Here is a 15,124-nt window from a genome sequence, read left to right on the forward strand (position 1 = left end):
TGAACCATCAAATTGACATAACCCTAAGATTTATCAAATAATGGTAATCCAATTTCAAAGATTTTATAAAAATAAACCAATATGAAAAAAAATTACTATAAAAATTTACTTAAAATTAATTTTATAAATTTACTTAAAATTTAGATTTAAGTATTATAAGTTAAAAGTAAATTTTAAAATTATTTCTTTATTAAGTTTCCTTAAAATTTAAACATTATAATTTAATAAATCTATTAAATAAATAATATTATAACAATAAAAAATAATTAAATTAAAAAATTAGGCATATTTATTTACACAATAAGAAAATAACATATGAAAAATATTATATATCATATTTATCAAAAAAATATAACAATAAAAAATATTATATACACATTTAAAAATTTATATAAAAAAAAACAAATAAAATAATAATATAAACATATAAATTTTTTCTTTTTTTTTTTCAAATTTGTTCTTTTTTTCTTCAATTTTCAATTGTGGTGTGGTGTGAAACTTATCTTTAATGGTTGGTCGAAGAAGATAAATATCAAAATGGATGCTAGATAGCTAATAATCCAAATAGCTTTTATGGTTTTAATCAATAATTCACCAAAACTTTTAGTATGGAAAATAAAAATTACTTAACAAAGAAAATAACAAAATGATTTGTGGTTTGTACCCCCTTGTTTTTTGGCTGCTTTTAATATCAAAAACATATAAAAATAAAAATTACTTAAGATAGAAAATAAAAGTTTCTTAAAATAAAAAATAACTAACTAATCTTAGCATATAACTAAGTTTTAACATACATGATATATAACTTAATTAGATAATATAAACTATTTTAACATAAGAAATAAATAAGTATTTAGAAAAAACAAACAATTATTTACTTATATAAGTATTTTAAAAAAATTAAAATAATATTATTAAAATTTATATATAATATATATATATTGTAATATACTTTTTATTAAAATAAATTAAAAAATTTAAATTTAAATATATAAATTATTATAAAAAAGTTAAATATATAATTCATTATTTATAATATTTATTATTTTACTCAAATAACTTTTAAAAATATAAAAACATAATAAATGAAAAAAACAAAGGTAAAAGCTGGAGTGAGCAGGACGAATGTAACTGACGGATATGATAGATTGTACGAGCCTGGGAATGAATGACATGACGGGCATGGAGAAGGCATCGAATGGGGCGGGCCATTTTGTCCGCTGCATAGCCAGTGCCAACATGTATTGGTACCCCTATCACCTATTGGTCCCTCTCCCCTAGTTTGTTTGAATAGGCTTGAATTTGGATGAAGTAATGGCTAGGATTATAGATTTCATTTTGTTGCACTTTCATATAAATATAAAGTGGTATTTAAATCTTTGCAATAATATTTCAAAAATTATGTGCATATATATTTGTGATGTTGGGTATACAAAAGGATAGTGTTAGAAATTTAAATTAGTAAATTTATAATTTTTTTAATACATAAAGATATGTAGAAAATTAAAAAATTTAAATTCCAAACTACATCCTTCCAATATTCCAAACTATTGGCCAGAAGAAAGCCAAGGATCTCAGGTTTGTGGAAAAAACTCTCACTAATCGGCTCCACTCCTTGGAGCATGAAATACAACTACATCCTTCCTCCTCTGTCCTGGCGAAACGGATCTCTCAGGCTAGAGACATTCTTAGGAAACATCAACAGGTCAAAATCAGGGGTGCCTTCATCAGAGCCCGTAATCATTGGGTCAAATTCAGAGACAAAGGCTCTAAAGTCTTCTTCAATCTCCTTAAACAAAAACAAAATAGAGAAAAAATTGACAGAATCATAGTTAAGGATAAGGAACTCCTGAACATCAATGAGATCAAAGATGCTTTTGAAATGTTTTATAAGACCCTCTTTACCTCAGAGGATAGTGAAGCCTCAAAAGATGCTAGAAATAGGTGCAGTAACATTATCCCAATAAGAATCTTTGAGAATGAAGCTCTCCCTCTCAAGACCAAAATCTCTATGACAGAAATTGTTGATGCCATTAAAGCCCTCGAGGATGATAAGGCCCCAGGCCCTGATGGACTACCTGTTGAGTTTTACAAAACCAATATTGAGTGGGTCACCAAAGACTTATATGACATATACACCGAAGCATTTGATAATGGCACCCTTGGGGAGTCCATCAATAGGGGCATTGTTAAACTTATCCCAAAAGATGGGGACAAAGCCCTCATAAAAAACTGGAGGCCAATTACCCTCCTTAATGTTTCCTATAAAATCCTGGCCAAAGCCCTAGCCTCTCACCTTGAGAAAATTCTTCCCAAGTTCATCTGCTCTACCCAAACAGGATTCACTAAAGGTAGGTATATCTTGGAGAACCTTGTCACTAGCTGGGAATCTATGGAATGGGCCAAGACCTCAAATCAAGATACTGCCATGTTCCTTGTGGACTTTGAGAAAGCCTATGACAGGGTGGAATGGGACTTCATCCTCATGATGCTTAGAGCCTTTGGTTTCCCTAGCGAGTTCTGTAAATATGTTCAAATTCTCCTCAAAGATGCCTCCGCCCTGGTTGAAGTTAATGGGTCACTCTCCCAACCTATTCCTCTTTCTAGATCCATTAGACAGGGCTGCCCCCTTGCCCGTGCTCTGTTTGTCATTGCCTCAAATGCCCTCTTTTACCTCCTGAGAGATGATACCCTATCCCCTAAAGTTCATGGCATTAAGATGCCGGATGACTCTAAATTGCTCAACATACAATTTGTTGATGACACCGCGCTCTTCCTGGAGCTCTCTAGGCATAACATTGACTCCCTCAATCAAAAACTTGCAATCTTTGGCAAAGCCTCTGGTGCTCGTATCTCCAATTCCAAATCTATTATGCTTGGCTGGAAAGAGGAACCCTCGGAGTGGCTTCAACAGTTTGGATACTCATGGGGAGGACCTAATAAAATAGTCAGATACCTTGGTATCCCTTTTTCTGTCTCTCCCTCTCTCAAAGACATGTGGATTTGAGTCAAAGAAAAGATTGACAAAAAACTTAACAAATGGGACAATAGAGTTCTATCCTTGGCTGGTAGGATCCAAGTCTGCCAGAAAATCCTCTCCTCCTATAGTTTATACTACTCCTCTGTCTGGATGTTCAGCAACTACCAAATTTATGAGATCCAAAAATCTATCAGGCACTTCCTATGGTATGATGGTAAGGGTAAAAGAAAGGCCCACGCGATCAAATGGATTTGGTGCCACATAGATAAGAAACTTGGTGGGCTGGGACTTAAGGATCTCAGAACACAAGGAATTTCTCTGGCTGCCAAGTGGATATTTCATGCCTTGGAAGGACAAGAACCCTAGAAGATTCTTGTCAGAAATAACATACAAAATGGCGTCCCCAAGTCTGCCAAATCTTGGAAAGCCCTCCCCTTTAGTGATCTGGTAGCAGGCGGATTCTCTGTGTCTGTGCAAGGAACTTGGGTGTTTAAGTCCATCTGGAAAGCCTGGGAGCATGTGCGTAAACTTATTGCCAACTCTAATATTGACTGTAATAACACCTTGCATGGGGAAAGGTCAATATGGTGGAACCTCTACCATAACTCTAAACCCCTTGCTTTAACCCAAGGATGCTCTGCTAGGTGTTGGTATAATAAGGGCATTAAATATCTCATGGAAATCTTGGAACATGATAATCTCATCAGCTGGGAGTATCTTAGCAATAAGTTTGGCCTCCCTGCCTCACATAAGAGAACCTACAGTATGATTAAAAATGCTTGTGCTTGTCTAGATCTTCCTAGGAACATTGATGTAGACGCTCACAGATACCTCTCGTTCCGATGGAAGGATGGCTCCCTCCTCTCCAAGGTCAAAGCCAAAGCTATTTACAAACTGCTCACTCATGATACCATGGTGATAGATCATGTTAACTCCCTCTGGTATGTTGACCTTAATAGCTCTGCCTGGCAAAAAATGTTTGAGAAACTATGGAAGTCCCCCATCCCCACTAAAATCAAATGCTTCAAGTGGCAACTAATGTTGGATAGACTGCCTATTAGGAATAACTTTGCTGCCTTCGACCTATGCTCTATATGTAGGAAGCTTGAGACTATGCGACACATCTTTTTTGATTGCATTTTTGCCAGAAAGGTCTGGCTGATGTTTGGAATCTCCATTACTGAACATGTTTGTACTCTTGATATTATTACTGGATTCATTCATGCCCTCAAGAAGGATGCTAACCTATTCTGGCAAATTCTTTCTTCTTTCATACTTTGGTTTATTTGGAAACTTAGAAATGAGGAAAAATTCCAAGGTACTGATAGGACTCTTACTGGGTTTTTTAAGAAACTCACACGTTATAAAATTGTTGTGCAGGTATGCTTTTTGATGAATGTTGAGAGGGAGAAGCTGTTGCGTTTCCTCAGGGATGGCCAGCTAACCATGTTCATATATGAGATGAAGGATGGCTTTGAATGGGCTAGAATTGCGGAGAACCAGACTGCATTCGATGAGGCTCTAAAGAAGTTGATCAAGGAACTCAGGGACAACAGAGGTCCCTACTTTGATAAGTTCGAGATGTTTACCCAGGTCCTAGAGCGGAAGAAGGTGGTGTGGATGGAAGGCCCACAAGGATGGACAACATGGTTGGAAAACCAGGATGAGATTCTACAATAGGTGTTTAGTAGCTCTTTAGTTGATGTTTATGGATCACTATATATACTCTTTCTTGTAACTTTTTTTTGGTAGGAGGATGTCTATGTTCAGTCGGATAATCTCTCTGGTTGATGGTTGAGGCTCTGCCTCCCATGCTCATTTTTGTATAAACTCTCCTTATTTTGGTCTCTCGATATTTAATATAAAAAAATTAGTAAATTTATAATTTTTTAATACACAAAGATATGTAGAAATTTTTTAATCTGTTGTAAAACTTTACGTGATTGGTAAAGAGGATTTTTATGGACTTTTTGGATTAGATGAAATATTTAGATTTTTAAAATTCAAGTTTTAATTATTATGGAAAATTAATGAAAAACTTGATGATTATTAATGGTAAATTTTAGTTTTATGGTTCTTGGTAAAATCTTGAAAATAAGATTTTTTAGGCTTTTGAATGTTTGAGATTATAGTATTTTGTGACAAATGAAATTATTTAGTGTTTGAATATCACTATAGTGATTTTATTGTGTTAGGATATTTATCATGTCCTATTTATCAAGATGTTAATTGAAAAACCTTTAGCTTAATATCATATTTCTCTTAACCTATTACGATAAGCAAGAGATATAATTCAATAATTCAGCTTTAATTGTCTAAAAGTAACTTTAAATTATATTCATAACTTGTGTTTTATTAATAACAATGTTGTTCTAAAAGAGGAACCAAAAAGTGTTAGCAAGGATGGAGTATAAAGTTATGTTTTTTAAAAAGTTTTTCTAGAGATTTATTTTGGAGGGATAAGGGGGGTATAATATCTGATTTTCTCAAAAGTGCCTATAAAAGAAAGGTTTTAGGCAAAGGAAAAAATATTCCACTTTTTATCAAATATTTGTTATCGAAGATTGAATTTTATTCATTATTTTAACCTTATGATGAAAACCTTCCTATTCATCCAAGTAATTACATCCAAGAATTACATGTGTGTTGTAAAGATTGAATTTGTGAGTGAAAATCTTCATCTCTATTTGAGTAATTCCATTTAGAGATGATCAAGGTGTTGATCAGTTGAAGATAGTAGTAGTAGTAGTAGTAGTAGTAGTAGTAGTAGTAGTAGTAGTAGTAGTTTTAGGCAAAGGAAAAAATATTCCACTTTTTATCAAATATTTGTTAAATTGAATTTTATTCATTATTTTAACCTTATGATGAAAACCTTCCTATTCATCTAAGTAATTACATCCAAGTAATTACAAGATTGAATTTGTGAGTGAAAATCTTCGTCTCTATTTGAGTAATTCCATTTAGAGATGATCAAGGTGTTGATCAATTGAAGATATTTATAGTTTCAGTAGTATTAGTAGTAGTAGTAGTAGTAATTCCATTTAGAGATGATCAAGGTGTTGATCAATTGAAGATATTTATAGTTTCAGTAGTAGTAGTAATTCCATTTAGAGATGATCAAGGTGTTGATCAATTGAAGATATTTATAGTAGTAGTAGTAGTAGTAGTAGTAGTAGTAGTAGTAGTAGTAGTAGTAGTAGTAGTAGTAGTAGTAGTAGTAGTAGTAGTAGTAGTAGTCGTAGTCGTAGTAGTCGTAGTAGTGGTAGTAGTGGTAGTAGCATGTCAATTTTAGCAATTGTACATCTAAAGTTAGAGATGATCAAGGTGTTGATCAATTGAAGATATTTATAGTAGTAGTAGTAGTAGTAGCATGTCAATTTTAGCAGTTGTACATCTAAAGTTGTATGTTAGCATTCAGTAGTTGCATGTCAATTTTAGCAGTTGTACATCTAAAGTAAGTAGTAGTAGTAGTAGTAGTAGTAGTAGTAGTAGTAGTAGCAGCAGCATGTTAGTGACCAGTAATTGCATTAGTGTTTGACAACTACATATCAATTTGAATAGTTGTATGTTAGCATTCAGTAGTTACATGTCAATTTTAGCAGTTGTACATCTAAAGTTAGTAGTAGTAGTAGTAGTAGTAGTAGTAGTAGTAGTAGGAGTAGTAGTAGTAGTAGTAGTAGTAGTAGTAGTAGTAGCAGTAGTAGCATCATGTTAATGACCAGTAATTGCATTAGTGTTTGACAACTACATATCAATTTGAATAGTTGTATGTTAGCATTCAGTAGTTGCATGTCAATTTTAGCAGTTGTAAAGTCAACAATTTAATGCTAGTTTTAATAATTGCATATTAGTTTTCATAGTGGTTTCCCATTTAAAAGTTTGCATTATTATATGACAATCATATCATTTGATTTGATGTTGATCAAGTATTGTCATTTCTAGTATACCTTGTGATTATTAGAATTTATATCATTTAGTATATATAGCATAATAATATGATACCTAAAATTTAGAGTTCATTAGCATTTTAGTATTACATATTCAATAAAGTGGTGTTCTATTCATATTTTTTTAATGTTTCTTACAACCATATATCTTTAAGAAAGGTAGATTTAGTTTAATATCAGATGTATAATTATAAAGCTCACATAATTATTATTTTAACTAATATTTTCATGTACATGACCAATTGTATAACTATAATTTTTAGTGGTATTTGTAAGTGATTGTATTGTTCTATTTTTTAATCAATTTAGCCTACCATATCTATAAAATTACTTCTATAATTGATCATATAGTTTAAGGGTTGAATGCTCATATTTTAGTGGCTAGTAATAATCGTTAATTTCAGAAATAGATCAAGGACATTGAAATATTTGTGATATGACGGAATAATGAATTGAGTAAAATAATAATTAATGTGAGCTAATGAAAGAATAATGATATAGTTTTGGAGTTATCTACTATCTTTCATCAATCATGTTGAAATAAAATGAGTAGTGTTGTTGAATAGTAAAGAACAAAATTATTTGAATTAAAAAGTGTTGATACTCCATGTATTACACCTATTTCATTTTCTTTTGATCTATTGGATCATGAGTACCCAAATTGTGAATTATTTGTCAAATTTTTATGAGTTGTTTACTCAAGTATAGTTTACATTAAATTATTATTATATTATTTATTCACATTACATTATGAATGAATGGTGTGTGAAAATCATGTACAATTATTTTGTAAATTTTGGAGTCTTACTTATGACCTTAGTTTGTGAGTGAGGATGTTTTTGCTAGTGGTGCATCCATGATATTCTCTCTTTGTAGCTTGGTGCTTGTCTACAATGACATATTAATCTATTATGATTGGTAGGCAGATAATGACCCCATTGGTACCCTTCTCACAAATCTCTCAGAGCTTGAAGAGTTCTTGATTTAGTATATTGCACTTTGTTTGCATTTATCTCTTAAATTATATAAAGGTTGTAATCATGTTGTCATTGTATTTAATCTTGTGATTGTCTTGGATTAGGTCTATCCATATATTTTTAAATGTATGATTGTAATTGTAATTTTTATTTTATTTTATATTTTGGTAGATAATGCATATGTAAGTGAGGTCTTGAGATCCTAGATTAAAGTGATCAATTGTATATTATTGTACTCTACTATATGAGGATGAGATTCATTTTCTTTTTTAAAGTGCATGTTGTTTTTTTAATTGTCTTTTCTTACCATCTAATGAAGGATTTAGCATGTTTAGAGAAACCTTAATAATAAGATGAATAGATTTAGTTTTCTTATGAAGTTGAAATAAAACTAAAACTATGATATGTTTATCATTTGAATGATACGAGTAGATAAAATCAAAGATGCAATGTTTAGTAGTAGGAAATATATTTAGGAGTTGCATTGCTATTATATTCTTGTCACATTTGATGTATGATGTCAATGTTTATGAATGGTAAATTTATTCTAGTTAAAATTGAATTAGTGGAATTCATGTATGGTTAATATGTCCTAATCAAACTTAGCCTTAATGAAAATATATGTTTCAAACAATTTTTTAACAACCCTTTGAACAAATAAGTTACACTAAATGTTAGTGTTAGTTTAATTTAGGCTTTCCTAAGTCTATCCCTCCACTCATCTTGGGTTTTGTACCCTTGAGTATTTCCTTGAAAGTTAATAATTTAGTGATGTAATTTATGTTTATCTTTAGGAATGTTCTAGATCCTTGGCTTGATCTTGGAACCAGTTTTTATGCTTCTAAGAACCCCATTGTCCTCTCGAGACCTATTTCTTATTGACAGTCACATGCCTACAATAGAGGCAATTTACAAGTGCTTGAATATCACTATATGATTTTATTGTGTTTAGATATTTGTCATGTACTCTTTCTCAAAATGTTAATAGAAAAAACCTTTAGCTTAATATTGAATTTCTCATAAGCTATTAAGATAATATAAGAGAAATAATTCAATAATTTAACTTTACTTGTCTAAAAAACAATTTTAAATATATGCATAACTTAAAGTTTTTTATTAATAACAATTTTGTTTTAAAAGAGGAACCAAAAAGTGTCTACAAGGATAAAGTATAAAAGTTATGTTATTTTAAAAGGTTCTTCAAGAGATTTCTTTTGGATTGATAAAAGGGAAAAATAATAGTTGATTTTCTCAAAAGTGCCTATAAAAAAAAGAAGTTTGGACAAAAGAGAATGTATCAATTTTTTATTCTTAAAGATTGAATTTGTGAATCAAAATCTTCATCTCTATTTAAATAATTTTGTCTAGAGATTACCAATGTGTTGATCAATTGAAGATCTTTCTAGTTTTAATATTTGCATGTTAATGATGAGAAATTGCATTTAATGTTCAACAACTACATATCAATTTTAATAGTTGCATGTTATTGTTTAGTAGTTGAATGTCAATTTTAGCAATTGTATTTTAGTATTCAACAATTTCATGCTAATTTTAGTAGTTGCATATTATTTTTCATAATGGTTTCTCATTTAGAGGTTTGCATTATTGTATGACAACCATATCATTTGATTTGATGTTTAGTATTGTCATTTATAGTATACCTTGTGATTATAAAAGAAATTTATCATTTAGTATCTATAGCATAATAACATGATATCTAGAAATTGGAGTTCATTAGCATTTTAGTATTGTATATTCGATAGATTGGAGTTTCATTCGTATTTTTTTAATGTTTCATACAATTATATATCTTGAAGAAAGGTAGATTTAGTTTAATATTAGATGTATAAAATTATAAACCTCACATAATTGTTATTTCAACTAATATTTTCATACATGAACAATTGTACAACTATAATTTTTAGTGGTGTTTTTTTGAATAAAGGGATAAAAACTTTATTAATAATCAGAATACAACATTATAAAAGAAAACTAGAGCCCCGAAGCTCCAGAAGAGTACGACACTCCTGACTAAGGATCAACCAGCTTCATAACTATCCATATCCTTAGCAAAGATCTTATGCAAGTCCTGACAGTAATTCGGGGGGAGATGCTCCCAACCCTCAACTTTCCAATCATCGCCATTTCCCGAGGCCCACTTATCCAAGCAATCAGCTGCCCTGTTCCATTCCTGAGGAATGTGGATGAAGGACACCTTCTCCATCATAGCACTAATTTGTAAAATCTGGTGAACAATCCCTGCCAACTGCCAATTAATCCCAGTCACCTTCTACTCATTCAACAAGTTAACAATAATCTGCGAATCCAATTCGCAGATAACCTTACGCCACCCCAACTCAAAAGAAGGCTCCAGGGCATAGAAAATTGCTAATCCCTCCATAAAATTATTAGACTGTTGCCCTTTTTGAACTGAAAAGAAGAAAACCACAACCCCCATACAATCCCTACCAACCCCCCAATCCCAGTAGGGCCCGAATTACCCCGAGAGGAGCCATCGGTGTTAATATTTATGAAATCATCCCGAGGGGGCAACCACTTTCCTTCCCTTTGGACCTTCTGCTTCGCACGTCTACCTCTCCTGGCACAAGCTGAGACAAGAGGCATCTCTTGCAAACCCAACCTACTCACAATATCAACCTCTCCTCTATCCAAAGGAAAATTCACCTCACATTTAGCTTCCACCATCTCTTGGATCATGCCAATGATTCTACACCACACTTGTTGAACTAATAGTCTGACATCCCTAAAGATCCTCCTATTCCTCTCTAACCAAATCTGCCATAGTATAAAAATGGGCCCAATGTGCCAGACAGTCTAGAGAAAAGAGGACAAAATAGGAGGCCTGCCCAAACTGCTCCAAAACTCCACCAAAGAATCTGCATGAACATAGGGATGCTTCCACGCCCCCCACCAATAATGCCAGAGGAGCAACGAGAAAGGGCATCTGAAGAACAGGTGAGAGGAATCCTCTTCTCCATTACCACACAAAACACAGATGGAAGGCCCATGGAACCCACGCTTGCGTATATTGTCCCAGGTGAGACACCTATTCCAAGCCAAAGTCCAAAAAAAATAGTTACACTTCGGCCAAGAGAAATTGTTCCAAACATATTTTCACCAGTGCACCTCCCTCCCCTCCAAGTGATGGAACAACAGCTGCAACAATAAAAACACCCTTAGGATTCAGGGACCAAGCAAGTCTATCCCTATCCTTAAGGGAACTATAGTGTTTACTAGCCAAAATGCCATAAAGCTCAGCGCAGTCTTCCTCCATATCAATAACGGACCATTCATTAGGAACCTTCCATCACACCATCTCCAATTGCCCATACCTATAACCAGACTTAAAGTCGCTCACTCTAGATCACCTTGCCTTCAAGAACCTCTGGAAAAGATTCCCTAAATTAGGAAACTAATCAATAATGGGGGGATAGTCATCCCAAGAATCAAACCAAAAAAGCACTTCTCCCTTCTTACAGATTCAAAAAAAGACCTCCTTTTATCAAGGTAGCCCCTTTCTTGAGAGTACTCCAAATCGTAGAGCCTTTTCCCACAAGCGAATATCTTGAAATTTTCTATTTCGGGATCCTCTGCATATACTTGCAAGACAAAATCCTAGCCCAACTTTGATCTTGTTCAACACACCACCTCTAGTACAATTTAGCCACCAAAGCCTCCCCAAATAAAGAAGACTGCCTTAAGCCAAGCCCCCCCAAGTGCTTTGAGCTGCACACCAAGTCCCAATTGACAAGACTCCATTTATGGGAGAATTGCCTTGTCAAAGAATCCAATTCCTTCATAAACCACTTTGGGGCCACTTGGAGCATACACCTATAAATCGGAAGAGCATGAACCATCGACTGGATCAATTGAACCCACCCAGCAAAGGATAACCATCTATGAGTCCAACGTTCAACCTTCCTAGGAAATTTGTATAGAATACCTTGCTAAGAGTCCCTGAGAGGATTACCAGCAAAGATAGGAATACCCAGGTAAGTCAAGGGAAGAGACCCGACCTGGAATCTCAAGATATTAGCAATCCTCATCTGAATAGTTCTCAGCATATTGAAGAAGATAATGGAATATTTATCCACATTGATCAACTTGCCCGAAGCCCCAATATAGACATCCAAAATTTTACGCAGATTTATAGCTTCACTGATCCTAGCTAGTCCTATCAGGGCCATATCATCCATAAACTACAAATGGGACTACGGAGGTATGCCATTACCCCAACTCCAACCATGAATAGTACCAAGCCCCACATTATACTTAATCAATCTCCCCAGACCCTCAGCCAGGAGAATGAATAAGTACGGGGAAAGAGGGTCCCCTTGATGCAAGCCCCTAGACGCACCAAATAGCTTCGTGTGATCTCCATTAATTAGCACCAAGAATGAGGTAGACGAAACACAACTCATAACCCATTGGATCCATTCATCAACAAAACCAAAAGCCCTAAGAATCTTCTGGAGAAAGGACCATCGAACTCTATCATAAGTCGTTGCCATGTCCAGCTTGATAAACATAGCTTTTTCCTTGGAAGCTGTCATAGAATGAATGGTCTCGGTAGTGATAACCACTCCATCCAAGATTTGATGGCCCTGCACAAACCCACTTTTCTCTTCTGAAATGACCCCCCCAAGCCAATTCTTCAACATTTCCGCTATCAACTTAGAAATAATCTTATAAATCACATTACAAAGGGAAATAGGACGGAACTAGCCTAATTGGTCAATCCCATCACACTTGGGGATGAGTGCAATGCAAGTCTCATTTAAAGACAGAAGCATCTGCTTACTCCTCTGGGACTCTTAGACCACCTCTAATAAGTCCAATTTGATAATATCCCAGAATTGTTGATAGAACTCAATTGGGAACCCATCCGGTCCCGATGCCTTCCCCTTATTCATGTGAAAAACAATCCTCTCAAGTTCATCCAACAAAATGGGGCCCATTAGCTGCTCATTCATCTCCCTAGTAACTAGCGAAGGGATACAAGCAAGAACCTGAATTTCCTCTTTCGATTCCCCCCGAGAATCCTCCCTAGAAATCTCTTGCAAGGATAAACACTGCTCACCTCTATCATTAGCCAGGATAGGGATGGAATTGTCATGCCTTCTTGCTTTCATCGAATTGAAGAAGAATGCAGTATTCATGTCTCCCTCTTGAAGCCAGTCAATCCGAGCTCTTCGTTTCCAATAGATTTCCTCCCTAAGCTCCCACTCCTCTAAAACCTTGACTGCCCTGACTTCCTCCCTCAGCAAGGCTTCTGACAATCCATGCTCTCTAATCTCTCTAGTAATTCCATTCAACTCTAATTGAGCAATTGTCTTAGCAAGAGAGAAATTACCAAAACACTGACAATTCCACTGCTTAAGCTGAAACTTAACAAATTGTAGTTGCTTGGCAAAAACACACATGGCAGTGCCATATGCTGGCCTCCCTTTCTTCCACCACTCTGCAACCTAAACCTGTAAAGAAGAATCTTGCAACTACATAAGTTGGAATTTGAAAGAAGGAGAGCGAGCGATCTGAGCAAAAGAGGACACCAATTTGATGGGCTAGTGGTCCGAACCTTTCCAATCTAAAATCTTTGAGCAAGTGGACCATCCCCCACCAATCCAAAAATTAGAAACCAGAAACTGATCCAGCCGCTCCGCAATCCAATACTCCCCTAATCTCTTGTTGTTCCAAGTGAACAAACCATTATCGAGATTGATGTCAACAAGATTTAAGGTTGATAAACTATCCCAAATAAGGAAGAAAGAAGGCTCCAACTGCATAACACCTCCCTTCTTCTCACTCAATTCTATGATGTCATTAAAATCATCTGCCATAATCCAGGGATGAAAAGGAACAAGCCCACACATAAAAGAAATATGAGACCACAAATTCTGCTTACCCTGAAGATCAGTGGGGGCATAAATGTTAGTAAGCAGGATATATTCCCCAGTCTCAAGACTAGAGGCCACCCCTGATAAGGATGATCTGGAAGAAACCCACCAAGTAGGGCAAATCCTCAAGGGGTTCGAAAGACAGGCCACACCTCCAGAGGATCCAACTGCCCCAATACACTGGCATTCACCTCTCCCCCATAGCGTAGGCACCAAACCCAACATACATTCTACTGAAAGTTTAGTTTCTTGCAAGAAAAGGACATCAGGAGAATGACTCCTAATCAATTCCAGAACAAATTTTTGTCTAGGGCCATTGTTCAAGCCCCTCACATTCCATGAAAGCACAATCATCTCATGGGATTAGAAAAATGAGAATATAGAGTCTTTACTGACCCTGACTCAACCAAGTTCTCCCCCATCAATTTAATCTTATCCAAATCCTTCTTTCTGCCAACCTTTGAGTTCTTATCCATTGCACCTTTCTTGATATCTTTCTGAAGAAGACCTAGGTGTAAAGAGATCTTATTACTTTTAACCCTAGCAAAGTCCAATTTATGTGTTGTAGGAGAAACATTCCCACCAGCTATCTTCATTCCAGCACTAGAGTTGGGTCCCATATGAGCCAATACCTACTGATCCATCTCCATCTGTTGACTTCCAACCTCCTGCAGACCCTGGGTAGGATCCTCCTCCTGACATTCCTGCATAGATCTTTTTTGTCCATAGTTCCTATTCTTTGTCTTAACTGGGACAAAGCCATCAGCTCCCATAGTCACACCAAACATGGGAGTAGTACCTTTATCAACCCCATCAAGGTTACGAGATAGTTGTTGAGGCTGATGCACAACCGGTGTAGAACTAGGGCACTTGCACTGCAAATGACCATACTCATGACATAGGCAACACCGAAATGGAAAGGTCTCATAATCCAGTTGTTAGACCCAAGAATAAGAGCCCGCAGACATATTTATAGCATCTGGCAAAGGCTTACTAAGATCAATTTCAACATAGATATGAGTGAAAGTCATTACCTTTCTCCCCAAGGTTTGTGATGAAGATCCAACAGGCTTCCCAAGCAATGAAGCTATAATCCGCAACACATCCTCCCGACAACATTCCACCAGAAAATGAGGTTATCTAACCCAAATTGGGACCCAATTCAAGAGTTCCTCCGGAGGGTTAAATTTTGCATGCCAAGGTTTGATGAACAACCCCACCTGGTTATAAAAATATGGGCCTCCTTCAAATACCCTATTGTGATCCTCCATGCAATTGAATGTAACCATGAAGTAATTGTTT

The sequence above is a fragment of the Cryptomeria japonica genome, chromosome 11 (genome assembly GCF_030272615.1).
Source record: "Cryptomeria japonica chromosome 11, Sugi_1.0, whole genome shotgun sequence".
Classification (NCBI taxonomy): domain Eukaryota; kingdom Viridiplantae; phylum Streptophyta; class Pinopsida; order Cupressales; family Cupressaceae; genus Cryptomeria; species Cryptomeria japonica.